General features: G+C 42.2%; 1 protein-coding gene across 1 annotated transcript in view; it reads left to right on the top strand.

Annotated features, from left to right (window-relative positions):
* HMGA2 (high mobility group AT-hook 2) overlaps positions 1-13,299 on the top strand; it is a 131,535-nt gene that overhangs the window by 17,847 nt on the left and 100,389 nt on the right. The window lies entirely within an intron of this gene.

The following is a 13,299-nucleotide window of genomic DNA, read 5'->3' as shown; positions in this document are numbered from 1 at the left end:
TATCCCCGCCCCCTGTAATGGCTAGGGGCAAAAAGTCTGTGTCTGACAAGGTGTCTGAACTACTCCTTCTCCTCATTGCCACCGTCACTGCTCTTCCACGTCCTTAGAGCCTCCTGGCCAGAACCCACTCCCCTCCACGCCCTGGCAATGGCAGTGAGTCATGGAAAGGGATGGGACCTGTGCAAGTTCTGCAGTGAAGGAGAGGCACAGCAACCCATAGCAGCACTGGTGAGGAGCAGATTCTGGATTGGGGAACTTGGGGCTTCCAGAGGTTGTTGGACTCCAGCTCCCGCTGTCCTCAACCAGCATGGCCATTGGTCAATGAAGATGGTACTTGCAGTCCAACAAAAATCTGGAGGGCCACAGGTTCCCCACCCCGATGTGCATTTATAGGAGGCAGAGGGGCTCACTAGAGGGACTCAAGAAAACCTGCAGAGCCCTTGCTGAGAGTTAAAAGGCAGGTGAGGAGTTATCAACGCTTCCTACCTTTAGACTCTGGGAGTTTGCTCAAAGACACATTTTACTACTGTTTGCTGGGAGGGGATATCTGTCTTATCAGCATGAATGAACCTCAGCTCTTCCCTTTTTTCTTTTTTCTTTCTTTTTTTAAAAGTGAGAGGTGGAGGGGAAACAGAACACTGAGGTAGTTTGTTGAGTAATTCAGTTACAAAGGTTAAAGAGTGGGGTTTATCAGGAGTTCAAACGTGATTAGGAAAGAGGATAACATTCAAACGCAGTGTATACAAAAAGCAGGTTAATAAACAAAACTCCTTTGTCTCTTTCATGAATGTCCCATAGTTTCTGGAAAACACCCCTCTCCAATCCTAGGAAACCTATACCCACTGCCTCAGTGATTTATATTATTTCTCCTATCTGGGTCACTTCAGAGACGGAAAAGGCGGGCCTAAGGCAGAGGCAGTTTTAGGGTAGCACAACCAGTGTGATTGCTGGGGGAGCCAAAACAATGCTATAGAATGTAGCGAGAGGCAGGGGCGGGGAGCGAATTTTAGCGTCACCGAGGGTGTCACTGAAATTTGAGAGCCCCAAGTCCACCACTGCCTGAGGGAAGAGGATTTGCACATGCAGGTCACTTTGCTAGACCAACTCAGCATCTGAGGTAAGGTTTGTGCCTCTCAGAATGGAAGAGGATGGAGCAGGAGAATATCCCCTTGCACCTCTTAAAGCAGCAGTGGTGTGGCATGCACAGAACAAACACGAGAAGCATGCAGGGTGCACATTCACTGTCACACATGCAAAGAACAAGACCATACGCTGCTCTCTTTTTTCTATGCTCAGGCTGCTGCTCTGTTGCTGCTCTTTTTGGTGCCAACACAGGTTCGGTCTCTCTACCAAATAAGAATAAGAATAATTATAATGATAATTTATTTTTTTATTCATTCCCCGCCCATCTGGCTGGGTTTCCCCAGCCACTCTGGGCGGCTCCCAACAGAATATTAAAAACATGATAAAACATCAAACATTAAAAGCTTCCCTAAACAGGGCTGCCTTCAGCTGTCTTCTAAAAGTCAGATAGTTATTTATTTCCTTGACATATGATGGGAGGGCGTTCCACAGGGCGGGTGCCACAACCGAGAAGGCCCCCTGCCTGGTTCCCTGTAATGCTTCTCGCAGTGAGGGAACCGCCAGAAGACCCTCGGAGCTGGACTTCAGTGTCCAGGCTGAATGATGGGGGTGGAGACACTTCTTCAGGTATACTGGGCCGAGGCCGTTTAGGGCTTTAAAGGTCAGCACCAACACTTTGAATTGTGCTCGGAAATGTACTGGGAGCCAATGTAGGTCTTTCAGGACCGGTGTTACATGGTCTCGGCGGCCACTCCCAGTCACCAGTCTAGCTGCCGCATTCTGGATTAGTTGTAGTTTCCAGGTCACCTTCAAACATCCCCTTCATCCTCCTGCTCCCTCCAACACTTCACTAGTCATTGTTGCTCTCCAGGCAGTGAGGATATAAGTCAAATCACTACTAGGCTCGGGAGCCTGGGCAATCTAAGTAGGCCTCTGATCTCCCTCCACCACAGTGTGAAGAGAATGGGATGAGCTGGGCAATGTGGACAAAAAGCTGCAGTAGGATGCCAGTTGTGATGTTGAAGAGCAGACAATAGCCAGCCCTGTTTCCCGTGCAGGGGGCGTGTAGGCACACATTAGGTTCAGAGGCTAAGTTTACGTCATGCAACTGCTTGTAGTAGAGGAGAGTGGTATCTCTGGATTGGGCTGTGAGAGACCCCGCCTGAAATTCTGAAGAGCTGCTGCCTGTCAGCGTAGATGATACTGAACTAGATTGGCCAATGGTCTATCTCACTACAAGGTAGCTTCATAGAAGTAAGGATGTCATTTAGCCTTTAGCTGGTCCAAAACCACCACCCCTTTTTTTTTGCACGTGGAAACATAATTGAAGAATTTTTACATCATGATGGAAATTGTAGAGGCAATTCATTCAGTGGCAAGCCCATTGGCAGCGTGTGGGCCCCAGAAGTTGCTCATTTAAAAAATAATGTTTTTTTTTTGGGGGGGGGTGCAAACCTTAGATATTGGGCCTGCTTTTAAGAGATTCTTTAACCATATGTTGTAGCTTTAGATGAATGTCATCTTTTAAGAAATGAAGAGGTAGCGTAATGTATGCTTTTTATAGTCTCTCTGGTTTCCACGGAAAGAGTATATTGCAAATAGCTGTTAAAGGAGGACACTTTATTTTTTTTTGCGTGAAGAAGTTCACTGTTGGAGGAAAAGCCTATTGTGTCCTGCTGGTGTCATCTTCACAACCATAAAGTGGATGGTGGAGGCAAGGATTGATTGGCACAGTTCAATTTTCCTAAGCCCACAGGGTCTGCACGCCAGGGACGAGTGCGTCCCAAAGTGAGTGTTGCCACCCAACACACTCTACCCAAACCCCACAGCCTGATGGGATGTCTGTTGCTTCCTCCGCCATTTGCTGGTGGGGATGCAAATATCCCTTCCCTGTTCATCAGATGACCTCATTAGCAGCGGAGGGGGCAATTGCTTCACTATCAAGATGCAAGACTGGGAGGAGTGCTTTAAATGTTTCCGCCCATTGTGGTACCATGTCTACATTATATTTTCTTTTTACGATTTATGCCAAAATGTTTTTTGGGGGGATAGGGTAGGATGAAAAATTTGCTTAGGGGCTGGGTAGGAGTCAACCACCTGAGTTATATTATTGAATCTGTCAGAGACTGTGAATGGTTTTAAAACTCATGGTCATATATTTTTATCAGAAGATGATAAATTAGTTTTGTTGGGTTTTTTAAAACCACCCTTATCTGGTAATTATTTGTGGATGTGGGAGATCTGATGCGTCTAAAGGGATACACACCCATACCTGCAAAGGGTGTCCATAGCTCCCTCCATTGAAGTTAATGCTTTATGGAAAGCTCTCCAGATATATAATGGACCACACATGTAGAACTCTGTGTCAAGGGCCATGTATAAAGAGATGTAAAAAAAAAAAATCTGAGGAGGATGTTACCCAAAGCCATATGTCCTTTTGCATTTTAACAACTCACCTCAGTTTACACACCACCTCTGTTTGTCATACACATTTCCTTTAAACCTTTAAATTGCACTGGAGTTATTTTCGTATTTAATCCAGTGCATTTGCAGTTAGCATTCCTTCTAAACCACTCTATTATTTATAATAGAGGTCACTGAGAATTTTGTTTTTTTATGATATTTGAGGTGGGGTAGAAGGTGCAAAATTACATGTGGTTGAGTTTTGTTTTTTTGCTTTTTTTGCATAAGTCTGCAAGCCTTTCTTTTTGTGAGTCTAGGATTCTGTGTCATATGTTGTTCATCAAACTGTAAAGTATTATTTCTCCTGTTTCCTTCAATGTGTACATGCAGAGATATATTAGCTAACAGAGCTCTGCAGAACTTGTGGTAGCCAAGTCTTCCTGCCAGTTCCAACTTATATACTTTACATCTGGTGATTCTCGTTTTTTTTGAAATAGTAACTAAATTTATCGGACCAATATGATACCTTGGAATAGTACTAGTATTCATAATAATAACAACGGCATAAAGTGCATTCTGAAGTGTGTAGTAAATTACTTTATCTTTTCAATAAAATAATATCGCTCCTGAAAAGCATTCCGTGAAAGTAAGGCTACTAGAATAAGCATAGAGCACAATGTCATGCATTCTTTGATCAGGGAGACCCAAATACAAACCAAAATCTGGAATCGGTATCTTAGTTTCAAATATACAAATGATTATTTGTTGCCCAAAGCCTGACTTATTCGTCACAATCCAGGCAATCTCCGTAGATGTATACGTTGCCTTCCACGTATAGGTTCCAATGTGATTTACAGATATATCCTTAAAACCAGCTAAAATAAGTACAAGAACAACCAGAAGTAGGTTTAAAAACAACACAAAATGACCTTTGCACCTGGTTGAGAAAGCTAGTTGAAACAAAAATGTATTCAGTTGTTTTCGCGGGCGGCTGTCATTTCTCGACAGGAATACGGTTCCACAGATACTTGATTTGAGCCCAGTGATTTTAGTGGGACTTAAGCATTCGTAGCTGTGTGCCAGATCGTAGCCAATGGCCCTGATTCCCCAGAGCGATCTGTGGCCTACTTCCTGTTCACAGGTTGCCATACCGAAGATGAGTTGTGTGAGTCAATATGTATGGTGCAGGGTAAAAATGGGATTCCCATCTCTCAGGATTGGTTAATGCTGTGATCCTTGCAGAAGTGGATTCATGCATGACAAATAGCAGTCAGTGCAGCAGGCTTTGACATTCCTTCTCTCTGTCCGCAGTCAAAGATGAACATCTCTTTAGAAGCTGTGTACAGTCTTTTAAAGTAGTACACATAGGAAGGTCTTTGCCCCATGGCTCTTTACAAAGAACTGTGAAATGAAGCAATTAACCTGTAAATTTCATTGACTTCAGGCTGTGTTTTCAACTCAATTTGCTTAATTTTGCAGCCATAATGGAACGCTTTTTTTTAAATTAATGTGGACATTAATACATTTTTATTGCATCTCTCCACATACTCCAGGTAGAGGATGATAAAATATGTCTGTATTAAATAATAATTCCAATTTAAAAAGACAGCACTTTTAAAACAAGCAGGAACACAAAAAAGTGCTAACATGCTCATAATTAGGTGGTTAGATCAGTTCTCAGCTGAAGGCCTTGGAAAACAAGTAGGTTTTATGTCTGTTTCTAAAATCCAAACACTCGTCACCTTCTAGAATGTTGTTCTTTTAACTCAGGGCTATCGGTGAAAAGGCCATGCTCCTTGCTGTGACTGTTTTAACTTCCCACAAGGAATGAGCACAGAGGCAGCTTCTAATCAAAATATATCCATTTGCAAGGGAGCTCATTTATGAAGAGATGCTTACTGAGGTTTGTAACATGCGTACCAAAAAGGGGGGGAAGGTAGGCAGAGACTGAAGGGACCTGTGAACTTTTTGACATATTTTCTCCATCCATGAACTGTATTTTTATGGCACAGTGTGCTACTAAGACATTTCCCCAATAAATGTAGCATTTGTAGAAGGCTCATTTTTCCAGTATTCTTTAATTTTCAGAGCGCTGGGTGATGGCCTTGTCAGTGATATGAGCTATGTTTTAAAGAAAATAGTATCTGAATGACATGTTACACGTCTGTCATGCAACTGTGTAGTGTTTTTTCTTCTTTTTGCTGCTATGGTTGAAGCATGGAGGCTAGACCATTCAACTGTATGATTATACAGCACCATCAGAGAACATGGCATTTGATAGAGTTTTGTAAACAAAAAGGATAAGCAGTCGTCATGAACCCTACAGTGGTCTCAAGATCGAGCTTTGATTGTCAGGCCCAGACAGAGGGGGTAGAGAAAAAATTGGTGAGCCGGGGATATCTCCCTTCTGCCATGACTTCAACCACTTTGCAAGGAGAAGCATGTATAGGTAAAACTCGAAAAATAGAATTTCGTGGAGAGGTTCATTTCTTTCAGTAATTCAACTTAAAAGGTGAAACTGATATATGAGATAGACTCATGACATGCAAAGCGAGATATGTCAAGCCTTTATTTGTTATAATTGTGGTGATTATGGCGTACAGCTGATGAGAACCCCAAATTAAAAATTTCAACTTTGGGGTTTTCATCAGCTGTACGCCATAACCATCACAATTATAACAAATAAAGGCTTGACATATCTCGCTTTGCATGTCATGAGTATATCTCATATATTAAACTCCAGTAGCTAATGAAAACAATTGCTTACATAAATGGACTTTTCCACGATATTCTAATTTTTCAAGTTTCACCTGTATACTGGCCCTCCCCTATGACCCTCCTGCAGGCCAGAGAGCCTCAGTGGAGGCTGGGGAAGGCTCTGATAACTGATGGGGAAGGCTGAATAGGAGACGGGAGTAACTGAGCAGGATGGTGCAGCCTTGTTTCCTAGAATCAGGTGCTGCCTTTGCAGATGGGAGCAGACCCTGATAGAATGTGTGCTTGCAAGCTCAACATTCCTGCTTGGCAAAAGAGTCTTGTGAGTGAGCACACCACACCTCATCTATGAAAGCTTGGCAGGAGGGGTGAGAATACTTGTTGGGACGCCTTCCTTGTTTCTGTCCAGTTCTGAACTTCTTACCTTGCTCCTGAACTCCTGAATCATGGCTCTTGAGCACTGTGTGCGCTGCTGAGCCCACACCATTACTTGCCTGAACAAAGATCTTTCTTATTTACAGGAGCGAGTCTCTGTCAACTTGTTTTGGTTGGGAGCTAGGACCAAAGTTTGCACTAAATTTTGTCAGTGGGAGAACAAGCTGCTGTCTCAACCACCATATCTGTACTGCAGTGTACATTTTTGCTAGCAATCATAATAGCAAATCTCCATATCAAAAAAGACCCCTCGGTTCCATTTGTTAAGTATAAAAGTCATTGCCACACTGGTAGAAAATAAAGTTGTGCTGGGTGTTTGGGTATTTTTCTATGGGACAACAATGCTATATGTTAAAACAGAAGCCATTTAAAAATCCCACTGCTATAACATTCATATCACCTCAAACGATGCTTCTGAATGGTGAATTCACACTTTCAGCTACCTGCCTTCAATTGTACAGTAATAATGAGAAGTTTGCATGCATGTATTAACCTTTCACAAGGGTGAACTGATTATGATCTATAGAAAGACATACACCATGCTAATTAGGTGTTGTTCTTTTTTGCCTTTTAAGACTGCAACCCCAAGCATGCTTGCTAGTGAATAAGTCCCAATGAATGCAGAGAGACATACTTTTGAGTAAGCATGCTGATGATTAAACCATGAAGTGCCATTTATTGAAAACAAGTGTCTGATTTCTGCTGTGATGGACGTATCTAGTTCTTGGTGGAGAAAATACCTCTCGTGAGGTAGGTTCAGCGTTTGTGCCACTCTCGAGAGTTTCCAAATGTGAGTGGTCTATGTTTAGGAAAGTGGATTACGAGTTAGGATTCCTGGGTTCTGTTTCTAGTTCAGTGAGGTGTCAGGCAAGCCGTTTACTATCTTTCGGGCTAAATATACCTTTTGACAAGTGTATAATGATTCCATTTTTATATGCGATACTTTGGGAGCGATTCCAAGCCCCTTGCGCTTACCCCCATGGGGAATCCGAGTTTAGTTGCGAAGCACGCAAGCATATGCATATCTCTTTTAATGGTGTCACATTATATAGAGTTCCAAGGGCCCCCATATAAAAGGCATGTGCACTGTGTGTATTTTCCAAACGAAAACCTAAAATGAAACTCCCTCTTCTATTTCCTTGTAGCATTGGATATGCTGTATATGAAAGCAGGCATCTCTTATTAAGCAATAGCAACTGAAAAACATATATCCCAGGAGATGGTTTCTAATTTTACGACACATGGAGGTTTCTAAAAACCAGCAATAAAGTACTTTATGTATGACCTAGGTAACTCTACCTGTTTTTATTCATATTTCTTACACTGTATTCCCTTTCATTTATTTGTTGCTGGCCTCAGATTTGGAAAAAGCAAAGTAACGACTGCAAGGACCAGAAATGACGCTCTTTGCTAATATCTCTGTAGTCTGCTCTTGACACCTTACACAAATGATAATAAGTTTTTTGATAGTAGAGTAGTCTCTGATACAGTTTTTGAATACATTAGAATTAGCCGTAGAAGTACCGGTACCATTGTTCATGCTCTTGGATGTGAAAGGGAGTCACTGGACCATACATAACCGTATGTATGGTCCATTGTTTTCCCTCTGGAAATTTCCAGTGTTTGCTATATTTATGGAGCATGTTCATTGTATGGCTGAGATTGAACAGTTGTTGCATGTTTGCATTAAATGCTACTTTATCAGCTTATTTCTTTGGTAATCTAACAAAACATGGCTGCTGAATTTAATAGTATACAGGCCATATGTCCTGCATGGAAATTATATTTATTCTCCCCCCCCCCTTTCACAAGCTAGCTATGATAATTTAATGATATTTTATTTGTAGGCCACCCTGGTACATAGGGTCTAATAATTAGTTAATACATAATATATAAAACAGCTTAGGGCAGTGTATTAGGAAATTCCCACGTGTTTGGATCTTTTTTTGCAGGTTTTCACGATCAAGTTCCCAGGAATATTTTGGCCTGTTCCTGGGTGGTGGTTGGTTTCCCCCCCTCCAAATTTAGCAGTAGGCTGGTCAGACATATGGGGCCTTCTTTGACAGTGCAAGGAGTGTAGCAACTATCTTGTCTATCTGTCTTATGTCGTGGAAGACAGTATCCCCAAGATGTGTTTTGTGTTCTAACTGTTCCATGTTGTAGTGACAGCTAGAATCAGAAAGGTGTCCCTCTCAGCTCTCATCTGGAAGTATACTATAAAAGGCAGGAATCACTATGATTGTTTGGTCTGGTCTCCGTGATCTCCTTAATGGTGGTGTTAGGACCCTTAATGGTGGTGTAACTCCTTAATGGTGGTGTAGGACCCAGTGTTCTCGAAGCTACTAACATGAGTTTGGCCAAACTGCGGGAGGCAGTGAAGGATAGGCGTGCCTGGCGTGCTCTGGTCCATGGGGTCACGAAGAGTCGGACACGACTGAACGACTGAACAACAACAAGGACCCTTAAATCAATGGACTGCCACCTGATTCTCCTTCCACAGTCTTATCAGTGGCCAGCCACTTTGCAATATGGCAGAGGAAATACAAAAAGAGCCAGAGAGAACAAAGACTTTTCCAATGCCTGACTGGCTTACTTGACCATCCCCAACTGCTGAACCATGGCAGCGAGAGAAGGAACGTAGGAACATGCCTTATAACGACTTTGACTGGCAGCAACTGTTGGATTGCAGGCAAGAGTCTTTACCAAACTAACTCAAGATACTTGGGGGCTGAATCTGGGACCTTCTGGATGCAAAGTATGCTGTCTATCACAGAACTATGAAGAGAAAGCAACCTGCCTTTATAGCAACCCAGCCAGAGCCTATGGCTCCCTGCACACTCCATCCCACCCCTTGATTCAGTCAACCTCTATCTGCTCTAAATCATGTAACTTTTCTATAGCTGGGCTGATAGCAGTTGGTGGATGAGCAGTTTCTTTGGGGAAATGGCAGTAAGGGAATGGGTTACCTCGCACAACACCATGGTCCTGATCCGCTGATGATATTGCCCATCCGCTGATGGGCAATATCTGGTTTTTTAACATTGTGCTATATCACCCGCTAAACATCACAATACAGTATACCAATATTTCACAATGTCTGAAATAGGGATGGAGGCATTGACTGGGTTCATGCTTTTTCCTGCTCTTGTGATTTGCTGCCTACGGCATGAGGCAAGGACTGAGCTGCCCCAGCAGAGTTAATAGGCACTGCAGGACTCGAGAGAAGCGTTGGGTGGCTTCACTGTTTCCCCCCACGTTGTGATTTTTGCATAGAGCGTACTGACACACACATGCCATGGTTCATGATATATTGCCAGGTCAAGAATTATAAAACCGATATCACAATATAAACTTTTAACCAGCTTTGGACGGTATATGGATATATCGCCCAGCCCTACTGATGTTGCGATTGCATCTGATAATTATAAAGTATTCATATGTGCAGTTACAGTGTAACTTATTTCTTCTTGATCCTTCCTGTAAATCATAATTCAGGGATCCAGCCCAAGCTCTTATGGCAGCTCTTTGCCAAAGAGATGGGAAACCCAGTCACAGATCTCTGCTATTGCAGCTGCTTTTGGGCCCTGAGAAGTAGAGGCAACCTGTGCTAAAATGATCAGCGAGACAGCCTGGAGTTTGCATCTGTTATGTTTAAGTAGCTTACACACATTTGAAAGGCAGACTTGGACCTGTAGTTCCAGTGTGCCGTAAAAAGGGTGACTTGATCCAATATGTTATCTTAATCTAGTTTGACTGTCGCATCAATTAGCCTCATCAAGATGAACTGGGGACCCTTTTCATGTCCTAATACAAACACATGGAATTTTTTCCTTTTATGATCTTAACAACGTTGCTTTGTGCTAACATATCCTTGAGGTTTCCTTTGCGCTCGCTTAGAACTCATTCATACTGTATTGTGACATGTCGGTGATGACAAAATCTGTCCTGGGGGCCTGTTTTTACATTTGTCTGTTAAGGGAACTTTTTTTTTACAAATAGAAAAAGAAAATAAAAGCTTGCCATCAGCTCATAAGCTTTAAAAAACCTGAATAGAAGCAGCAGCTGTGGGGAGCATGCATTCCTAAATGTTTAAAGCATTTATACAATAATTGGGTGCAACAGAGCTCTTCCTGTAATGAATGGGCCTGATTCTGGTCATGCTTCATTCAGAGTTCATACTGAAGTCATTGGCTGGTCTGCATAGGAGGCAATCAAATGATCTTCCTGTATGTTTGCAAAAGTTTGGTAAGAAATATTCCGAAGCAATAATTTTCAAAGTTATTTATTTACATTTGTTTTAATGTACAAAGCCCTGAACAACTTAGGTCCATGGTATCTCAGGGATCACCTGAACTCTTATATCCCAGCTCAATCTACAGGAGCATCATTGGTCCTTCCCAGTGTTGGCGAGGCTCATTTGACTACAAGAAATAGTGTCGTATAGCGGAATGCTCCGCCAATAGAAATTCAACAGGCGCCTTTTGTTTCACCTTCTAAACGCCTGCTGAAAACTCTACTATTCCACCAGGGCTATGCAGGCAATTGAGAATACATCTTTCCACAGTAGTTAGTTAGCATTTGATTTTAGCTTTGGTATATGGTTTTTATTGTATGTACTATTGTTGTAAACTGCTTTGAATTTTTTTAATGAAATAGTGTTGTATCAAATATTTTATAAAATAGATAAATCATAGATAAACTATAAGCATGGGTTTTGGAATGCAAGATTAGTCAGCTATCGTGTTTATGCATCTACAGTGGTGCCCCGCTAGATGAATGCCTCGCTAGACAAAAACCTCGCTAGACGAAGGCATTCGTCTAGCGGAAGGCTGCCCCGCTAGACGAAAAAGTCTATTGGGCTGCCTCGCAAGATGAAAAATTTTCGTCTTTTTTTCCCCGTTTTGCGGAGCGCGGCTGTCATTGCCGCTCCGCAAGACGAAAAACCCGCTAGACGAAAATTTTCGCAGAACGAATTATTTTCGTCTAGCGGGGCACCACTGTACTTACTTCCCTTATTTTAAAAAATGTGACCAATGGTCAGGGATGGATGGGAGTTGTAGTTCAACCACAACAGGGAACCCCCAGCTTCTCCATCTCTGATTTATGGCCTATTAATGGAGTAATGACATCAGTGTCATAACACTGTCCTGCAGATTCCTTATGTAAAAGTTGATTGCTTGGAAGCAGAGTAGCAGAGGACATGATATATCATTACAGACCACAAACCCAGTTTTATCAGTTTACCTACTGAGGGATGATGACAGGGAGAAAGCAGGTGCTGAGTATTTGCTTCCCCCCACTCAACATTCTCAAAGTGGCAGCCATAAGTTGCCAGCCAAAATTTACAGTAATAGCATTCCCCCCCTTCTTTTTATAGACAGGGAGGAGCTGTACAGAATGCATCTAATAAGGAACCGAGTTCATGCCTTTAATACCAATACCTAATCTTAATAGAACATTTGATGGAAAAGTTGTGGACAAGCTTCTTCATTTTTTTTTAAAAAAAACACTACACATTTTCTGGCCCCCTTCTCCCTACATAATTTGACCTATAGTGGGCATGCAGTTTTCATTTCCATTTTATCAGAGGAGGTAAAACCCTAGAGGGTGCCTAAAAGCTTAAACCTCCAGTGATTGGGGATGAATGGTAGCACTAGACTATTCTGAATAATACCCAGGAGGTTGTAACTTCCTGAAACATCTGGATCTGGCTACCGCTGCAAGAAAAAAATTACTCGGCTAGATGATCCACCGTCTGGCTCGGTAAAGCTGTTCTTATGAGGGCATTGTGATTACATCTGATTGTTTATAAAGTAGGCATACATGCGCTCACGTTCAGAGCATTGCAATCTTCTCGATTCTCCAGCGAATTTTTAATTTGGCGAGTGATATTGCTGTGTGGTATCACGGTCATTGGCAATTGGTCATTTGGAAATGTCCTCACACAAGAAAATCCTGCCGAAGGGAAATGAGATGCAAAGGATGAAAGCGACTGTTGTAGAATTGTTTTAAACATGATTTCATAGCCAGCTAGAAAAAATTGGTAATTGCATCCCACTGCATTTGCCTCTGGTTTAAATCCATTAACTCAAGGGTGTTCCATCGAGGGTGGATGTACAGTATTCTTTTGTGTCTGGAATGCCTTGATGACATCCATGTGAAGGGGAAGTGAATTTATGCTGGAGTCTAATATATTTTGGGGGGGAAATTCCCAGCTATGAAAGTCTTCCTTTATCTTTGAATTTCCTGGCTTTTATGGATTTATATTAGATCTTTTATGTTATTTCAACGAGGGCCTTTTGCGTGTGTGCGCGTTTGATGTCCTTGAGATTGTTTTCATTGGCTATATATATGTATACATAGAATGAAAATAAAAGAAATTTCATTTGAGAACGTTGCACAGCTAGCTGTGTGGGTTCCGAGTGGAAGAAAGAGCTCAACTTCTGAGACCACTGGACCCACCATCGCAACACCTGGAACGCTTTTTAGAAGCGAGTGTGTGCACGTGACGGTTTAACTAGTTTTCATGAACGTAAGTTAAAATGATTTCTCCTTATAATTCAGTTTTGAGTTCAGTCTGCGCTAGATTCACTAGGGCTCTGCTATGACACCTACAATGCTTGCCAGAGCTCCCACAGCATAATATGCGAAGCCGTAATTAAG

Source organism: Lacerta agilis, chromosome 10 (assembly GCF_009819535.1).
Source record: "Lacerta agilis isolate rLacAgi1 chromosome 10, rLacAgi1.pri, whole genome shotgun sequence".
NCBI classification, from domain to species: domain Eukaryota; kingdom Metazoa; phylum Chordata; class Lepidosauria; order Squamata; family Lacertidae; genus Lacerta; species Lacerta agilis.
The sequence above is the reverse complement of the archived record's forward strand: the minus strand, read 5'-3'. Positions and strand labels throughout refer to the sequence as shown.